Source organism: Rhinopithecus bieti, unplaced genomic scaffold, assembly GCF_001698545.2.
Source record: "Rhinopithecus bieti isolate Rb0 unplaced genomic scaffold, ASM169854v2 scaffold_17962, whole genome shotgun sequence".
In the NCBI taxonomy this organism is placed as follows: Eukaryota; Metazoa; Chordata; class Mammalia; order Primates; family Cercopithecidae; genus Rhinopithecus; species Rhinopithecus bieti.
The window spans coordinates 1874840-1892255 of NW_016809457.1; the positions used below are offsets into that span (position 1 = coordinate 1874840).

A 17416-nucleotide genomic window follows, 5' to 3' on the forward strand; every position below is an offset into this window, starting at 1 on the left:
AGCCATTTCTTAGCTATTTCCTGTGTTGCTATGGAACCAGCTAGAGAGAGTGGAAGGCCTAAAAAGAAAACAATAAAATTTCATCTTCACTGGAGATGAGCACTGCTCAGTTGTGTAGTAGGAGGATGTGTTTCTCTCTGGGTCAGGAAGTGGCACATGGGATTAGATAAACTGGCTGGGTGTAGTTGCTTACAGCAGTAATCCCAGCACTTTGGGAGGCCGAGGTGGGAGAATCACTTCAGGCCAGGAGTTCAAGATCAGCCTGGGCAACAAAGTGACATCCTGTCTCTCCAGAAATTTATTATTTTTTTTAATAAGTCAGGTTCAGTGGCATGTACCTGTAGTTCTAGCCACTGGGGAGGCTGAGGCAGAAGAATTGCTTGAGTCCAGGCCACAGTGAGCTATGACTGTGTTACTGCCCTCCAGTCTGGGTGGCAGAGTACAACCCCGAAAGAAAGAAAGAGAGAAAAGAGAGAAATGAGAAAGGAAAGGGGAAGGGGAAGGAGGAGGGGAGGGGGAAAGAAAAGAAAAGATAAGCTGCTGGATCCTGCCCTGGACATTCCAGATAGTGGAGGAAGGGGCTCTGTAACAGGGGTGCACCTGGGGAGGAGAGGTAGACAAGAACTTCCAGGCTCATCTTAACAAGGATGTGAGAGGCTGGTACCAAGGTAGAGACGATTTATACCTCAGGTACTGTCTAGCTTTTTTTGTACTTCCAATTTAGTCACTTAAAATTCTCTAATTTTTTCCTTAAAATGATACCAGTCACACTTTTATTTTCATGTTGGCTATTTAATAATGGTAGTTATGTCCTTTCCGCTTGAAAATCTAGAGCAGGGGTTAGTAAGCTGTGGTCTGCACTTTTACAATTTTAAAGGTTGAAAAAACAATTGGAATATTTTATGCATAAAAATTATATACAATTTAAATTTTAGTGTCCATAAATAAGTTTTTATCGGAGCACAGCCACATTAATTTATTTACACAACATTCTGGCTGTTTTCTAGAGATGGAAGAGTTGAGTAGTTGCAACATATAATGTACGGCCTTCAATGCCTAAGACCTTTACTATCCAGTCCTCTACGGAAAGGGTTTGCCAACCCCTGATTATAAGAGATGGCCATCTCTGCTTTTGGTAAGCTTCATGAATATGTTAGCTTGTTGAACTGGGGTTATATATTACACATTGGGAGTTTGAAATGGGTGGGTGAGGGAATGTTTTAGTTACAGTTCAATCACTTAATCTCAAATTAGGATCCCTGATTCAAACTCTAACAGTCCTCTCAGTAATAAACACACATGATATTTCAAAAACTTCAAATTGATTTCTGGGCAACAGGAAATGAGTGACCCTCTTAAAAGACTCACCCACTGAGGACAGTGGCTCAGGCCTATAATCCCAGCTACTTGGGAAGCTGAGGCAGGAAGATCCCACTTGAGGCCAAGAGTTCGAGACCATCCTGGGCAATACAGTGAGACCCCCGTCCCTGCAATCTCTAAAAAAAATAAAAATAAAAAAACGTAGCCAGGTGCAGTGGCTAACACCTGCAGCCCCAGCGATTCGGGAAGCTGAGGTGAAAGACTGCTTGAGACCAAGACTTCCAGTCTACAGATGAGCTATGATCATGCAACTGCACTCCAGCCTGTGTGACCGAGCAAGACCCCGCCGCCAAATTATAAAAATAAATAATTTTAAAAAATGAAAATTAAAAAACAAATTGAAAAAGGCTCACTCAACTCAATCAGACCTAAAAATACCCTCAGAATCTTCTGCTCATAAATAAAGTACAATAACCTCACCTATGAGGGTGAAGGTCACATGGTCTGAAGTTCAGGAGTGCCTCTCTATACTTCACCTGGTAACCAAAAGTAAGGTTTCTACATAATGATGGTGCCCCGCCTTATCTCCAGCTCCTTTAAATACAGTTGTGTTAAAACAGCGACTGCAAACACGAATGAGTTACCCTCCTATTGAGTCTGGGAAGTGGAGTTACAACATGAGAAGGGTCAGAAAGTAGAAGCTGAGATGTTTGGAATTGTTTCTAAGGTGGCTATTTTAAAGGCAGAAGCAGCAGGGAAAATAGCACCTGGTAGAGCAAGGGTTTGTCTGAGCCCACAAATGTAGAGTGGGGAAACCGTGCAAGTGAAGTGTGATCAAGTGTACTAAACAATCATGAAAAGCAACAGAAGAGGCCTCAGAAATACAGGAGGCAGATACTTCCCTACCCCATGAATAAAATCAATAAAAATGATATATAAATTATACGCTAGGCCAGATGCAGTGTTTCATGGCAGTAATCCCAGCACTTAGGGAGGCTGAGGTGAGAGGATCGATTGCTTGAGGCCAGGAGTTCAAGACCAGTCTGGGCAATATAGCAAAACCTTATCTCTATCAAATAAATAAATCAGCAGGGTGTGGTGGCACGCATCTCTAGTCCCAACTACTTGGGAGGCTGAGGCACGAGAATCCCTTGAACCCAGGAGGCGGAGATTGCAGTGAGCTGAAATTGTGCTACTGCACTCCTGCCTGGGTGACAGAGCAAGATTCTGTCTCAAAATAAATAAATAAATAAATAAATAATATAAATTAAAAGAAAAAATAATAAAAAAATAAAATTTATAAGCTACTTGGGGCTAAGTAACTAATGGAGACATATAATAAGGAATGCAAACCTTCCCTATGCGGGGAGGGGGAAGAAAGTATACCAGAAAATAGCAAATTTAATTATCTAAGTGATAAAATTATCCTTATAAAGACATGTACTTTTATGATCCCCCCACAAATCTTATGCATAATATTCTTTGCTCCCATTGCCCCATTAATGAAACTGGAATTTAAGCATTCTCTCACCATGCTTGAAAAAAAAAAGAAAACAAGATCTTCAACTCTCTCCTCAAAATTAGAGGCTGATATATGGGGGTAGGGGAAGAGAAGATGGCTACTGTGCCCAGCCAGAGAGCTCAAGAGAGACCTATGTTTTCATTATACGCACCTAGTGCCTAGTATTTCATTAAAAAAAAAAAAACAAAAAACAGGAAAGAAAGTCTGTAAGTGCTCTCCTTAGACCAGTCAAATTTTAGAAACGGATACCAAAAATTTGAGTAGCTACTGCATTCTGTTTTAACGGCACACTGTACCTTATGCTTGTGCTTTGAAGCAATTTAAAGCGCACAATCTTATAAACACATTAAGAAAGCAGAAACTAACTTCATGATGAGAGTAAAAAACTAATTAGAATGATAATTAAGTTTGTAAGATATCCAGTAGTATGTGCAAATGAGCCCTGAAAGGCTGTAATAAAGAACAGAATTGTCCTTTTGTCTTCTTTCCTTTAAAACTTGCTAGAAAATAGAAAGCTAAATTTAAGTTTTAAAAAGTCAGCAGCAGGGACAGAATGGTGATTTTTCCATGAAAATGTTCCTATGGAAAGAGTTGGCTGGGACAATAAATGGAGTCAGACCCCTACCAGGGCCTGGGCTGCTGCCCGACTCGGGCGACTCTGCGTCAGGTTGAACAATGGTGATCAGAAACTTGATTTCTATTAATTTCTTTAGAAATAATGCATTTCCCTTAAATTCATTTAAATTAGAATTCCTCAAATTACGTGAATTCTGCAACACACATAAGAGGAATGTGCTAATGTGTTACTCAAAACTGTTTTCTCTGGAAATAAGCTAAAATAAAATAGCCTACCTACCTTCTTTGCTCCTTTTGTCTAACTCACAAGTACACAGTTAATCGCTTTTGACAAGAGTCTTTAAAATGTGTTTAATATTTTCTGAATAATCTAAAGTTTTGACTTCACTTTGATTTGATCATCTTTGATTTTGGTTTCTTGTATTAAATCTATGAAATAGCAAACTTACAGAAAAAGGTTTTGTGCATTTCTTTGCCAATAAATCTTAATAATTTTTTCTTAAGTTGAGACATTACATTTTGATGTAAAGAGAAAATCAAAGGACACTAGTTGGGTAGCAGGTGTCTAGCTGGGTGATCCCATGCCAGTGCTTGGTGTATAGTTTATTAACTTCTAGGTCTTCAATTCTGAAGGGATGGTCTCTATGTCCCATGATAAATCCGTAGGCCGTTTCCAGCTTTTGTATTTTTTAAAAAAGAATATGACCATTTTCAGCACAATCTGTGCTTCTCCAGTTCTGTGAAAAACCTGGACTAAACTGGAAAAATTTCTGAAAAAGAAACAAGTTAACCAACACTAATAAGAAGAGCATCTATTTTTTAAAGTGAAATAGTCCTCTAAATGTTAAAAAAACACAACATACCAAAAAAAAAAAAAAAAAAAAAAAGGGGGGGGGGGGTGTGGTTGTTATTGTTCATCCTAAAAACTCTTTAACTCCAGTGCGGAGTTCATGTTAAATACAACTACATATGCATATGCAGCATATAAAAATGTAGGTGTTATATAAATAGAATAAGGGTTCTGGGAAAATAAAACTCACATCAGGTTTTTTTTTTTCCTTGAAATAACTAACTGATTTATTATGAAAATGACTGTCTCTTTCAATTTTGGTTAAAGAAAAGGATTAAGAGTCACTAAGTGCATTTCCATGACATTTACCCAGCAGAAGGCAGAATAAAGTCTAAAGAAAACACCAGGTATTGAATGAATTCCCAAAACCCACCAAACAAAAATAACTTTTTCAGGTACCTCCCATTTCGCCATCTGAAATGCTGAAAGGTAAATGCGTACTGAGACAAAAGACAGGTGCCCTTTCATATTAAAATGACATGTGAGCAACGCACATAAGAGGAATGTGCAGTTTGAAAAAGCCTGTGTTAAACAAAACACCCATGTTCTCATCAGCCTCTCTATTATTTTCTCAAGCAACTGAAAAGGAACACCTTTTGCAACAGGAAGCACAGGCGTTTTCTTAGGTTCAGAAGTGCATTTCTGAAACGTGTCCCTGTTTAACTTTTATAAAGTTACGGGGCCCCAGACACTGACAAATGAGCTTCATTACATTCAAGGCTCAACGTATTTGCTGTGACAATCTGTTTCACTTGAGGAATGGTATTTGCATATGAGGAAAAAAACCAGAATCAAGATTCTTATCTTGTCTTCTGGTTTCTGTTACATTAGTTCATGAAAGTTCACAGAATTTAGATCTGGAAGGAAATTAGGTACTTTCAAGACGAGGAAACTGAAACCTAGAGGCCAGGAAAGAGCTGAGATTACAAGGCTCCTGACTTGTCTACAGATAGACCAGGTGGCTACACCTCTTCATAGGTTAAGGCAGCATAAAATAACCACAGTTTTTGAAATCTGAAAGAGCACACAGCCATATGCAGGCTTAGTCACCTATATGAAATCGATCCAAGGCCAAAAAATTAAGCTTTCTGAAAGCTTCCCAGTTTCCTCATCTGTAAAATAGGAATACTATTTACTCCTACAGCACTGTTCTGAAACTCAAAAATACACACACTACATACCTGGCAAATAATACCCACTCAATAAAGGATATTTTATATTTACAAAATTCAAGGTATTTGTTTTTATAAAGAAATATAATTAATATAAAGTTAAAAATAGATCCTGTTTGCTGTTTTTTGAGCAATTAATTATGGTTTTGGGGTATGCAGATGCCAATCCTTATGCTGATTTTCTTAACATTTTAAACTATAAAGCTACTTTATAGGCCAAGCAGACCAATCTATTATATAATATCCATTTGGTCCTGTCAATTCAATCAAATAAATAATCAATATGCCAGTCTCCATTCTACTGAATTGCCTGGACTGAATTAATAGACTATCTTTTTCATTAGGTATTATGAAGAACAAGTGGGTTCCTTCTTTCCTCCTCTAAGTAATACTGCATATTCTCTAATAAGTTTCGTTGATAAAAATTATATTTGCTAAAGCATATAGTACTTTCCATGTACCATATTTTGCTCTAAGAGCTTTATGGATGTTACCTCATTTAATTTGGACAACTTCTTGATGAAGTCGTTGCAATAACTAACCCCACTTCAACCAGTGTCATCACCCAGTTAGCATGTGTCTCAATTGCCACTCACCCTGCCTCTCAGCATTTTAAATTAGTGCTGTCATAAACCAGGATATCTGGTCAGAAGTGGGCATGGAGACTGCAAATGTGAGCTGCTACTCACAGGACAGGCAATGGTATTAACAAAAACAGGCTAGCCCTTCTCACTCAGAAATCCAATATAAATGAACTAAAATATCCCACAATAAAAGTGAACTTCAGTGTAAGTAAAAAGTTCAAGGTCAAAAGACAATATTTTATTTGGCTGTTCTGAGTTTCCATTTCTATGTAGTGACCTTTCTTTTCCTATGTGACTGGTTACTTTTTCCTCTGTTTCTTTTGCAGAGACCTCTTCCTTTACCTGTCATATAAATGTTTCCCAAGATTTTGACTTAACTTCTAACCTGGCAGATGTTCCTCTTGGCTCATATGGCTTCCAATACAACCTATAAGGGAAAGGCTCCCAAGCAGCTATACCTCAGTCTCTCTCCTAAGTGCCAGAGAGGGAGACAGGACATTTCCAATTGGCGGTCTGAAAGCATCTTCAACATGACCAAACTTCCTCAGCATTTACCACCTAAACATGTTCCTCTTCCGGTTTTGCTATCTGGAAAAATGATAACTCCATCTACTCAGGTACCAAATCATCCATGTCTCCAGTTGGAGAGATTTCTTGGACTCTTCCCTCTGTGTGATTCCCTGCCTGCCCTGCTCTAATAATTACATCTGCCAGTTCTGCCTTCCAAAATCTATCCAGCAGTCCTCCCAGTTTATCCCCACAGTGGTGGTCTACCTTGCTTTAGGTCCTTTCCACCTTTTACCAAGACCAGTTTCTAATGATTCTGTTTCTCCGTCCTGCCTCCTAAGCACACCAATTTATTGTCCATGCTGTAGAGAAAGAAAACTTTTTGAAAGATAATCTGATCATGCCACTTGTTGGCCCCATAGTACCCTGAGACACTCTCTTCCCACCACACTGTGATTGAAGGTTTTCCTCTCTGTCCCACTCAGCAGTGCCACACTGAGGATGGCTTTGAGCCTTCTCACCACTGTATCCCCAGGGACTAATACATTAGTGCTGTGTGCTAATAAAGACTTGTTGATCAAACGAGTGAAACTACTTTAATTTAAATACTTTGTTCTTTAAAAAATAGAACATAGGAGAGTCAACAAAAGAGTAATCTATTTTTGTGAGACAAAGAGAATATACTGTTTACATTCTATCTATTCTATAATGTTTTCTTGTCTAATGAATTAGAATACATACTTTTGAAAAGAAAAATATATTTGTGAGGTATCATTTAATACTAGTGCCACTTGCAGTTCTAGTCTGCAAACAAATATTTTGTTTTAAACCTCTAAAATTAGTAACGTGACTGAGCCTTGTATTTTGTTGCTCAAATGAGCATTATTTTAAATATATTTCTTACAATTCTATTATTCTTGGTTATGGAGATTTTTAATTGAATTATCACGAGCATTATGAATCAACATTTTATTTATTTATTTATTTATTTATTTATTTATTTATTTATTTATGAGATGGGAGTCTTGCTCTGTCATCTAGGCTGGAGCGCAGTGGAATGATCTCAGCTCACTACAGCCTCTGCTTCCCAGGTTGAAGCAAGTCTTTTGCCTCAGACTTCCGAGTAGCTGGTACCACAGAGGCATGCCACCAGGCCCAGATAATTTTTGTAATTTTAGTAGAGATGGGTTTTGCTATGTTGGCCAGGCTGTTCTAGAAGTCCTGACCTCAGGTGATCCTCCCACCTCAGCCTCCCAAAGTGCTGGGATTACAGGTGTAAGCCAATGTGCCCAACCCTATTTTTACATATTCTTTAATGATGAATCTATATTCTATCAAAATACAATTTCTTATTGTCTTTAATAATTCCATTAAAACCACAAATTTTATATTAGTAGCAGTTAATTTTACCATTAAGGATAAGATGACCAACACTCAAATCCAGTTATTCTTAGGCAGAACGAGAGAAAGTAGAAAGACTGAAGATACTATATTCCATACCTTTTATATAACCCAGCTTTGATGGATGTATGGATAAAATAAAGCCAGAAGAAAAGGAAGGAGAATGATGTCATGAAGACACTATAAAGATCCCATGGAGGCCAAGTGTGGTGGCTCACGCCTGTAATCCCAGCACTTTGGGAGGCCAAGGCAGGTGAATCACGAAGTCATGAGATCGAGACCATCCTGTCCAACATGGTGAAACCCCATCTCTACTAAAAATACAAAAATTAGCTGGGCGTGGTGGCAAGCAGCTGTAGTCCCAGCCACTTGGGAGGCTGAGGCAGGAGAATCGCTTGAACCCAGGAGGCGGAGGTTGCAGTGAGCCGAGATCATGCCACTGTACTCCTCCAGCTTGGCGACAGAGTGAGACTCCATCTCAGAAAAAAAAAAAAAACCCAAAAAATCCCATGGAGTATTTAACTTTGTACCATCATTGATAATTTATGTGTTAACATAAACAGAATTACGAAACACAACTCATTTAGTAATTTATTTATTTAAATGAGGCACTAATGGATAGGTTTAGAAGTCTTTTCTAAACATAGGAAAAAAGATCAACTTATTTTTTCAAATAAAATAATAATTGATAGGTTTGGAAGTCTTTTCTAAATATAGGAAAAAAGATCAACTTATTTTTTAAATAAAAATAAGGTAAAACTTTTAAAACAAAATTTGATCAACTATGTACAGAATGGTTGTCTACATTCCAATCACTGTAAATCTTAAGCATGTGTCTCTGAACAGTAACTCTCCATGATAGGTTAAAATGACTCCCTTCCCCATTAACGAAAATAAGGGCTACACTTGCAAAACATTTTGTTACCAATCCAAATTTTTTGTTTTCCTTGTTGGAGGTGGCACTGAAACATGCTTGCCTGCATAGGCAGGTGATGCTTGCTGCATCCCCCCAGTCAGGACGAATGACCCCTTCAGTGCTGCTGTAGCAACTGGCATAGAGCTCACTCGGGGCTTTCCTATTACGTATTATTTTACATGCTGGATATGTGTGAATGAGGCCGTCTCTCCCACCAGATTTAGGACTCCTTGCTGTCTTCATTTGTCCGTGACACCCATTACATTCAAAGAGCTGTGTGCCAAACAAGCACTCAAGAGCAGTCTATTTAATTTTATTTAATGATTAATGCTTTTGGCCCACATCTTCTCACTAGCTTCTAACAAAATTTTAGTAGATTACGGAGAGAGACCAGTCTATGTTAATTAAAGCCTTAAAAACAGATTACAGTCTCTTGCTCTCTCATTACTTTACCATCCCTGAAGGGTCGATGCTGAACGGGGAGGTACTGCTGGGTAGACATGCATAGGAGCATGGTTCCAGTGAAGAGAGAAGGCTTGTAGGTTATCAGCAAACTAGTCTGAGACCAGATGTAAGGACAAGCATAGGCTTGAGAGAAAACAGAGTTTCAATCCCAGCTCTACTGCTTTCCTAATACCTGCCCGTGTTCACGTGCCCTAATCTTGCTCCTTTCCAGAGAGACGTGTGATGAGAATATGTAAGGCACCAGAAGAGCTATGTTTGTGTTCAAAGGTAAAAAGGAAAACCTGAGAATAATTCACACAAGTAGTTTGTCTAAGTTCACCAGTCAGTTAGGGGCCAAAGACAGATTGAAACTTTTGTCTCTGGACTTCAAGTTTGGTGATATTTCTATTATATTTTCGTACATCTCAGCAGTTACCAATATAGCTCATATTCACGAGCTATTTGATCAGGACTTACAAACAACTTACAGGGAGAGGATTTTTCCTTGAAAAATGTCAGTGTGCTCTTAAAGGATTTATTATCTTGGCATCACTAAGCCCTATGCTTTATCTAACAAGGAACCTAGATGGGGGGCGGGGGGGGGTCTGAAATGGAGCTTTATGTGGAATGAGTTATTTAATTAATGAATACAGATGTGAAGTCATGAACAGCAGCACTCACTCATCTGAAGTTAAGATCTAGCAACCACAAGCACCTGTGAACAAAAGGCCACCAGGATGCACAGCTGTCACAAAGCCCCTGATTTTCTTTGTAGGAATATCCTCAAACCACTTCAGAATCTCATCCAGTAAATGAAGATGAAGATTCAAATTAGAAGCGAGAAATACAGGAATAGCAGCAAGAAATGATGAGACAAGTAAGAAAGTGAGAAAGGGCAGAATCTGCAATCATTTAGGATCACTGTGTGGAGGGGCGTGTGTACATATGTGTATGTGCATTCCAAATATGTAATCAAATATAATTAATGGGATAAATATGTTATAGTATTTGATATTAATTACAGAAGCTTCATTCATCAAGAGAAAAATTATGAAATAATGTGTGGTTTCATAAAGGTTGGGAAGAACATACTCTGGAAACCGTTAAATCATAATTGCTTAATATTTTTAAGTGTCTATATGAATAAACTTCCTTTATGTACAAAATTCAGATATGAATAATTCCTAAGAAATGTGACTACCTTAAGTTTATTAAGTTTTAAGGTCATAGGTATCTGGTTTTCATATGAATTAAAATGAGTATTCTACGGGATTACTTACAGGGCCTCATAAATTTATTAGAGAACAGTATGTCAATCGGGGATAGAAAATATTTCCAGATTCATTTGAAACAGACTATTTTTACATATTGCAATTCCTTTGCAAAAAAATCTGATTTTATCTTTATTTTGCCTTTTTAAAACTTCATCATTAAATTGTACTATTCTGCAGAACACTGATAATGTCAGTGTCATTGTTCCATTTTAATGTCATGTCATATATACCGTGAGAGTTGTTTCTTCTTTTCAGACCCTCTGCTAGACTAGACCCAACATCTGGTTCTGGTGCACCATCTAGTGGCTGTAGGGATCACTGATGCTTGAATGTTACTTGCTTGTACTGCATTGTAGAAATTACTAGATCATTTATTTTTTAAAAAATAGTGAGAATTCTAAATAGCAAAACCAAATTCACAAAACTATTTTCTTCTAAAATTCAAATGCAAATCAGTTAATAAGCAATAGAATTCTTAATGTGAGGGAATCCACAGTGCATAATTGTATTGTACAGCACATATTTAAATGACCATATTAATTTAAATGGCAGTGCATACTCATTTAAGTACTAATATTTATTTTTGAATATGAATATTTTTTAAAATACTCTGTAAACTGCTTCATGCACAGAGACCCACAATTGAAACAGTGGATATAATTAACCTGCTGACAATAATGTGTATGTGACGGCTGAGATATAGTTTTTCCTTTTTAACATGCCTTAAATGATTAAGCACAAGCAGGTCATTAAAAAATACTTGGTCACATCTTCATGTTATTATCTAAACTGTACATTCATGAAAATATACTTATTTTTAATTTAGAAAGGCACTCCTCAGCATTTCTTTTACTACTCTAAATTCTTTGCTAATATCTAGAAAATGTTCCTCTTTCAAATACCTACAAATATGTTTAAGTTACTAAGTTGTAAATAAAAAGATAACTGATTAGGTACTTATATGGTACAAAAAGATCAAGCATTAAAGGCAAAATTAACTTTCTCAAAGGAAGTTTCTCACTGATACTTACTCCCCTCCCATAGCGTGCATGGCTCTCGTAAGTCAACTGTTATAATCCCAAACTCCAAATTAATTGTGTTGGTCACACACAAGTAACTTACTCAATATGCCTGAAGCAAAGGTAAGGCTAAGAAGATATTTACTAAGAGCATGCAAACCAACCTGATTCCCTAGAGAACTAGTTATGATTTCATTTTGAACGCTGTTATAAAATCTTATACATAATTATAAATCAGAAGTCAGGATGGGCTCATTCTGAACTAGTTACAGAAAATCAACAGAATTTCACTTTCTTTCTTTTTTAAAATAATGTTATTTGACTGATAATAGTTCAAGGAAGCCATGCCTGCACATAGTAACTATCTCTCTGCTAAGTGGATGAATGGATTTGACATATCTTGGTTTTGGGCAGGTATTTCACTTGGACATTTAGATGTAACTGTGAGGCAGAGAAATGTGAGCTGGAAACAGGAGAGCTAGGTGAATTTTGGCTACTGTTTAAAGAACTAAGACCTATCTGAATGGAGGCCGCTCGGATCATGTCTTAGGTTTTTTCCTTGAACGCATCCCATTCAATACATCATCAATTACCTGGCACAGATGAAGAAGCTGAAACAGAGAGCAAAAATAATAAAAGCAAAGTGGGTGGGGAGAACTTTCAAGTCATTTCAATTTATTAGAATAATGGGCCCAAATCAAGAAAATGAATATAGAATAATTATTTCTTAGACTTGAAAAAGTATGTGCAGCCCTCAGAATAATGATTCTGTCCTGTATTTCCAGCCTGTGCCTCAACACTTTCAGTGATAGGGAACACACTACTTACAAGCAAAGCCATCATTAAGGGACGGCTCCAATCCCACATAAAACATTGCATGCTTAGGTTTAAAAGAAATCTATTATAGGTACAAGGGTTAGACAAGATATAGTTGTCAGCAGTTTTTGATTTAGATAACCTAGTAGAGAGAGTAAACTGCTAAAAAACTTAACACCATTTTTGCATATACAGGCATATCTTATTTTCTTGCACTTCACTTTATTGCATTTTGAAGATATTGTGTGTGTGTATGTGTGTGTTTGTGTGCTGTGTGTGTGTTTACAAATTAAAGTTTTGTGGCAATCCTAGTCGAGCAAGTCTACCGGTGCCATTTTCCCAACAGCATGTGCTCACTTTGCATCTTTGTGTCACACTTGGGTAACTGTCGCAATATTTCAAACTTTTAAATTATTAGTATATTTTTTATGGTGATCTATGATCAGTGACCTCTGATGTTTTTACTGGAATTGTTTTGGGGTTCCATGGACTGTACCCAAGATGGCAAACTCAATGGATAATTGTTGTGTGTGCTGTGACTTCATTACTGACCAGCTGCTACCCTATCTCACTCCCTCTTTGAGCCCCCCTATTCCTTGGGACACAACAATATTGAAATCAGGCCAGTTAGTAACCCTACAATAACCTCTAAGTGCTCAAGTGAAAGGAAAAGTCATACATCTTTCACTTTAAATCAAAAGCTATAAATGATTATGCTTAGCGAGTCAGGCACGTCAGAAGCTGAGACGGGCTGGAAGCTAGGCCTCTTGAGCCAGTTAGCCAAGTTGTGAAAGCAAAGGAAAAGTTCCACAAGGAAATTAAAATGTTATTCCAGCTAACACACAAATGATAAGAAAGCAAAACAGTTTTATTGCTGATTTGGAGAAAGTTTGAGTGGTCTAGATAGAAGATCAAACCAGTTACAATATCCCCCAAAGCTAAAGCCTAATCCAGAGCAAGGGCTTAACTCTTCAATTCTTCAAAGCTGAGAGAGGTAAGAAAGCTGCAGAAGGAAAGCTGGAAGCTAGTGGAGGTTGCTTCATGAGGTTTAAGGACAGAAGCTGTCTCCATAACATATAAGTGCAAGTTGTAGCAGCAAGTGCTGGTATAGAAGCTGCAGCAAGTTATCCAGAAGATCTAGCTAAGATCACTGATGAAGGTAGCCATACTAACCTACAGATTTTCAATGTAGATGATATACCCTCCTATTGAAAGATGTCATGTAGGACTTTCCGAGCTAGAGACGAGAAGTCAATGCCTAGCTTTAAAGCTTCAAAGGACACACTGACTCCTGTTAGGGACCAATGGAGCTAGTAACGTTCAGCTGAAGCCAAGGCTCATATACCATTCTGAAAATCCTAGGGTCCTTAAAGAATTATGCTAAATCGAATGCTAAATCTGCTTATGCTGTATAAATGTAACAACAAAGCTTGGATTTTACAGCATGGTTTACTGAATGTTTTAAGCCCACTGTTGAGGCCTACTGCTCAGAAAAAAAGACTCCCTTGAAAAATATTACTGCTCCTTGACAATGCACCTGGTCACCCTAGAGCTCTGATGAGATGTACAAGGAGATGGATGTTGTTTTCCTGCCTGCTAACACAACATGCATTCTTCAGCCCATGGATCAAGGAGTCACTTTGACTTTTACGTCTCATCATTTAAGAAATACATTTCATAAGACTATAGCTCCATAGCTAGTGATTCCTCTTGTGAATCTGAGCAAATTAAATTAAAAAACCCCTGGAGAGGATTCACCATTCTAGATGCCATTATGAACATTTGTGATTCATGATAAGTCAAAAATCAACATGAATAGGAATGTGGAAGTAGTTGATTCAATCCTCATTGATGACTTTGAGGGACTCAAGGCTTCCAAGGAGGAAGGAATTGCAGATGTGGTGGAAACAGCAGGAGAATTAGAATTAGAAGTGGAGCCAGGTGCGGTGGCTCACGCCTGTAATCCCAGAGCTTTGGGAGGCTGAGGCGGGTGAATCACCTGAGGTCGGGAGTTCGAGACCAGCCTGACCAACATGGAGAAACTCTGTCTCTACTAAAAGTACAAAATTAGCCAGGTGTGGTGGCACATGCCTGTAATCCCAGCTACTTGAGAGGCTGAGGCAGGAGAATCGCTTGAAACTGGGAGGTGGAGGCTGCAGTGAGCCGAGATTGCGCCATTGCACTCCAGCCTGGGCAATGAGAGGGAAACTCTGTTGCAAAAAAAAAAAAAGAATTATAAGTGGAGCCTGAAGATGTGACTGAATTCCTGCAATCTCATGATAAAACTTGAATGAATGAGGAACTGCTTCTTATGGATGAACAAAAAAAGTGATTCCTGAAATGGAATGTATTCCCAGTGAAGATGCTGTCAACAGTGTTGAAATGACAATGAAGGATTTAGAAGATTATATAAATTTAGTTGATAAAGAAGCATTGGAAGATTGACTGCAATTTAGAAAGAAGTTCTATGGTGGGTAAAATGTTATGAAACAGTACCACATGCTACAGGGAAATCTTCTATGAAAGAAGAGTCCACTGATGTGGCAAACTTCATTGTTGTCTTAAGAAATTTCCACAGCCACTCCAACCATTAGCAACTATCATCCTGATCAGTCGGCAGCCATCAACCCAGAGGCAAGACCCTCCACTAGTCAAAAGATTACGACTCGAAAGGCTCAGATGACTGTTAGTACTTGTTAGCAACAAAGTGCTTTTTAATTAAGATATGTGCTTTTTTAAGACAATGCTATTGCACACTTGAGTACAGTGTAAACACAACTTTTAAATGTAATAGGGAAACAAAAAAATTGTGTGACTTGCTTTCTTGTGATACTTACTTCATTGGGGTGGTCTGGAACTGAACCCACAATATCTCTGAGGTACACCTGTATTCAGAGAAGTCCATTCACAGGATGTGTTCCCTCAATTTGTGGTATGAAAACTTAAAAAGACACAACGATCAGCTGAAGTGAACCTATGAAGACACGGCTGAGAAAACTGGAGGTGTTTGATCTGGAGAATTAAGATGTGAGTTGGTTCATGACAGTGTTGAGAGGAACACTGGGGCCAATGAGTGAAAATTATAGCATTATCATTAGAGTCATTCTGTTCAACCAGAAGATTCCAAGACCTAAACAGCACTGTAAGAGGCTACTGGACATTGTAAGAGAGAACTCTGCCTTCAGATTGTGTTGCAGAAGAATATACAGCCACTCAGGGCACTTAAGGAGGGTTAAACTACTAATGTGGGAACAGTAGTCAGCCAGAAGTGCAAAAAAGATAATAACAGCTACAACCATCTGGTTGTTAAGAACAAATTTTTAAAAATACACGTAAGTATGCAGAAAACTGCATAGCAGTGACTCGCTCTCTGTGAAATATGACACGCAAGGGGTTCCCCTAATTAGGAAACACTAGACTGTAACATATAAAGTTCATTCTGACCCTTAGAGTCTGTGATTTCACTGTATTAATAGCCAAGCTAATGAATTCTGCTTCAGCATAGCATTCAAGGTTCAGATTGTTTTGAATTACAATGCATAAATGACGTCTCCTCTGCTCTCATGGTATATGTTAGAATCTGTAAGATGCAATCCTATACTGCCATGGAGTTAAGTCCTTTAATAGTACCTGATTAAAAATTTTCCTCCCTTTCACGGTTCATCACTTGGGTAAGAGAAGTAGAGGTGTCTGTGTGAAAATGAGGCTAATATGTATTCCAGAAAGCTCAAAGAGAATAGGAATAACTCAAAACATGTGATGAAGCATTGTAGAAAGTCATTTTTTTAAAAACAGAAATGCTCCTATGAAGTCAGTAATATGGCCTAATCATACTTCCTGCCATGATCTGTGCTCACTATCTACTGGTAGGATGGAATATACTTTTTTTTTTTTTTTTTGATGGAATCTCGCTTTGATACCCAGGCTGGAGTGCAGTGGCGTGATCTTGGCTCACTGCAAGCTCCGCCTCCCGGGTTCACACCATTCTCCTGCCTCAGCCTCCTGAGTAGCTGGGACTAGAGGCGCCCGCCACCATGCCCGGCTAATTTTTTTGTATTTTAGTAGAGACGGGGTTTCACCATGTTAGCCAGGATGGTCTCGATCTCCTGACCTCGTGATCCACCCGTCTCGGCCTCCCAAAGTGCTGGGATTACAGGCGTGAGCCACTGCACCCGGCCAGGATAGAATATACTTATTCAATTTCCATGTCTTCACACTCATTCTTTGCCTTAATGATAAAGAAACTGACTTACAAGTAGAGCCTAAGAAACAGATGAAAACCTCTCGTTGGGAAGCTCAGAATCATAGAGAAGGAAGAATCTAGAATAAGTAGAATAGGGAGGCTGGGTACAGTGGCTCACATCTGTAATCCCAGAATTCTAAAAGGCCAAGGTGGAAGGACCACTGGAGCCCAGGAGTTTAAGACCAGCCTGGCTAACATAGTGAGATCCTGTCTCTAATTAAGTAGGAAAGGGAAAAGAATAGGGAGCAGAGAGGTAACATGGGCTAAACGGAAAAGGATGCTAATTTCAATTATTTTGATACCTAAGCTGGGAGGCAGTTTACAGAGTACAGTTATTTTCACATGTCTGAGACAGGAATCTGTTACATGTGAAGCCTCCAGTCAGTGACAGATGCTGTCAAGGAAAGACACTGGACTGGACTTGCTTGCTGTGAGCCATGTTTTACTGGGAATGTGTGCATGAGTTTCCCTGCTCTGTTGGCTTCTTTGGGCTTCACACAGTCCAGTCACCACTCTTCTTAGAAGAGGTGGTGGAATTGTGGCACCCTCTTCCAATCTTCAGTCTTTTGCCAGGGCCTTGCACTGGAGGCATCCAGGAGGAACTGGAAGCTCAGGAAGCCAGAGGATGCCACCTGAGGGACATAGAAGGCAGAGGATGGGGTGGGCAGGGGCTAAGTGCAGAGTTATCAGTTCATTTCCTAGATGGATAGGGGAACGGTGGCAAAGGCAGTGAGTCAATTATGGTATCAATCTCCTTTTCTGTAAACTGTCA

The 17416-nt window shown here is 38.6% G+C and overlaps 1 protein-coding gene across 5 annotated transcripts in view; it reads right to left on the reverse strand.

Annotated features, from left to right (window-relative positions):
• The window catches only part of KLF12 (KLF transcription factor 12), a 469330-nt gene that overhangs the window by 11697 nt on the left and 440217 nt on the right, over nucleotides 1–17416 (reverse strand). The gene's annotated exons all lie outside the window — the stretch shown is intronic.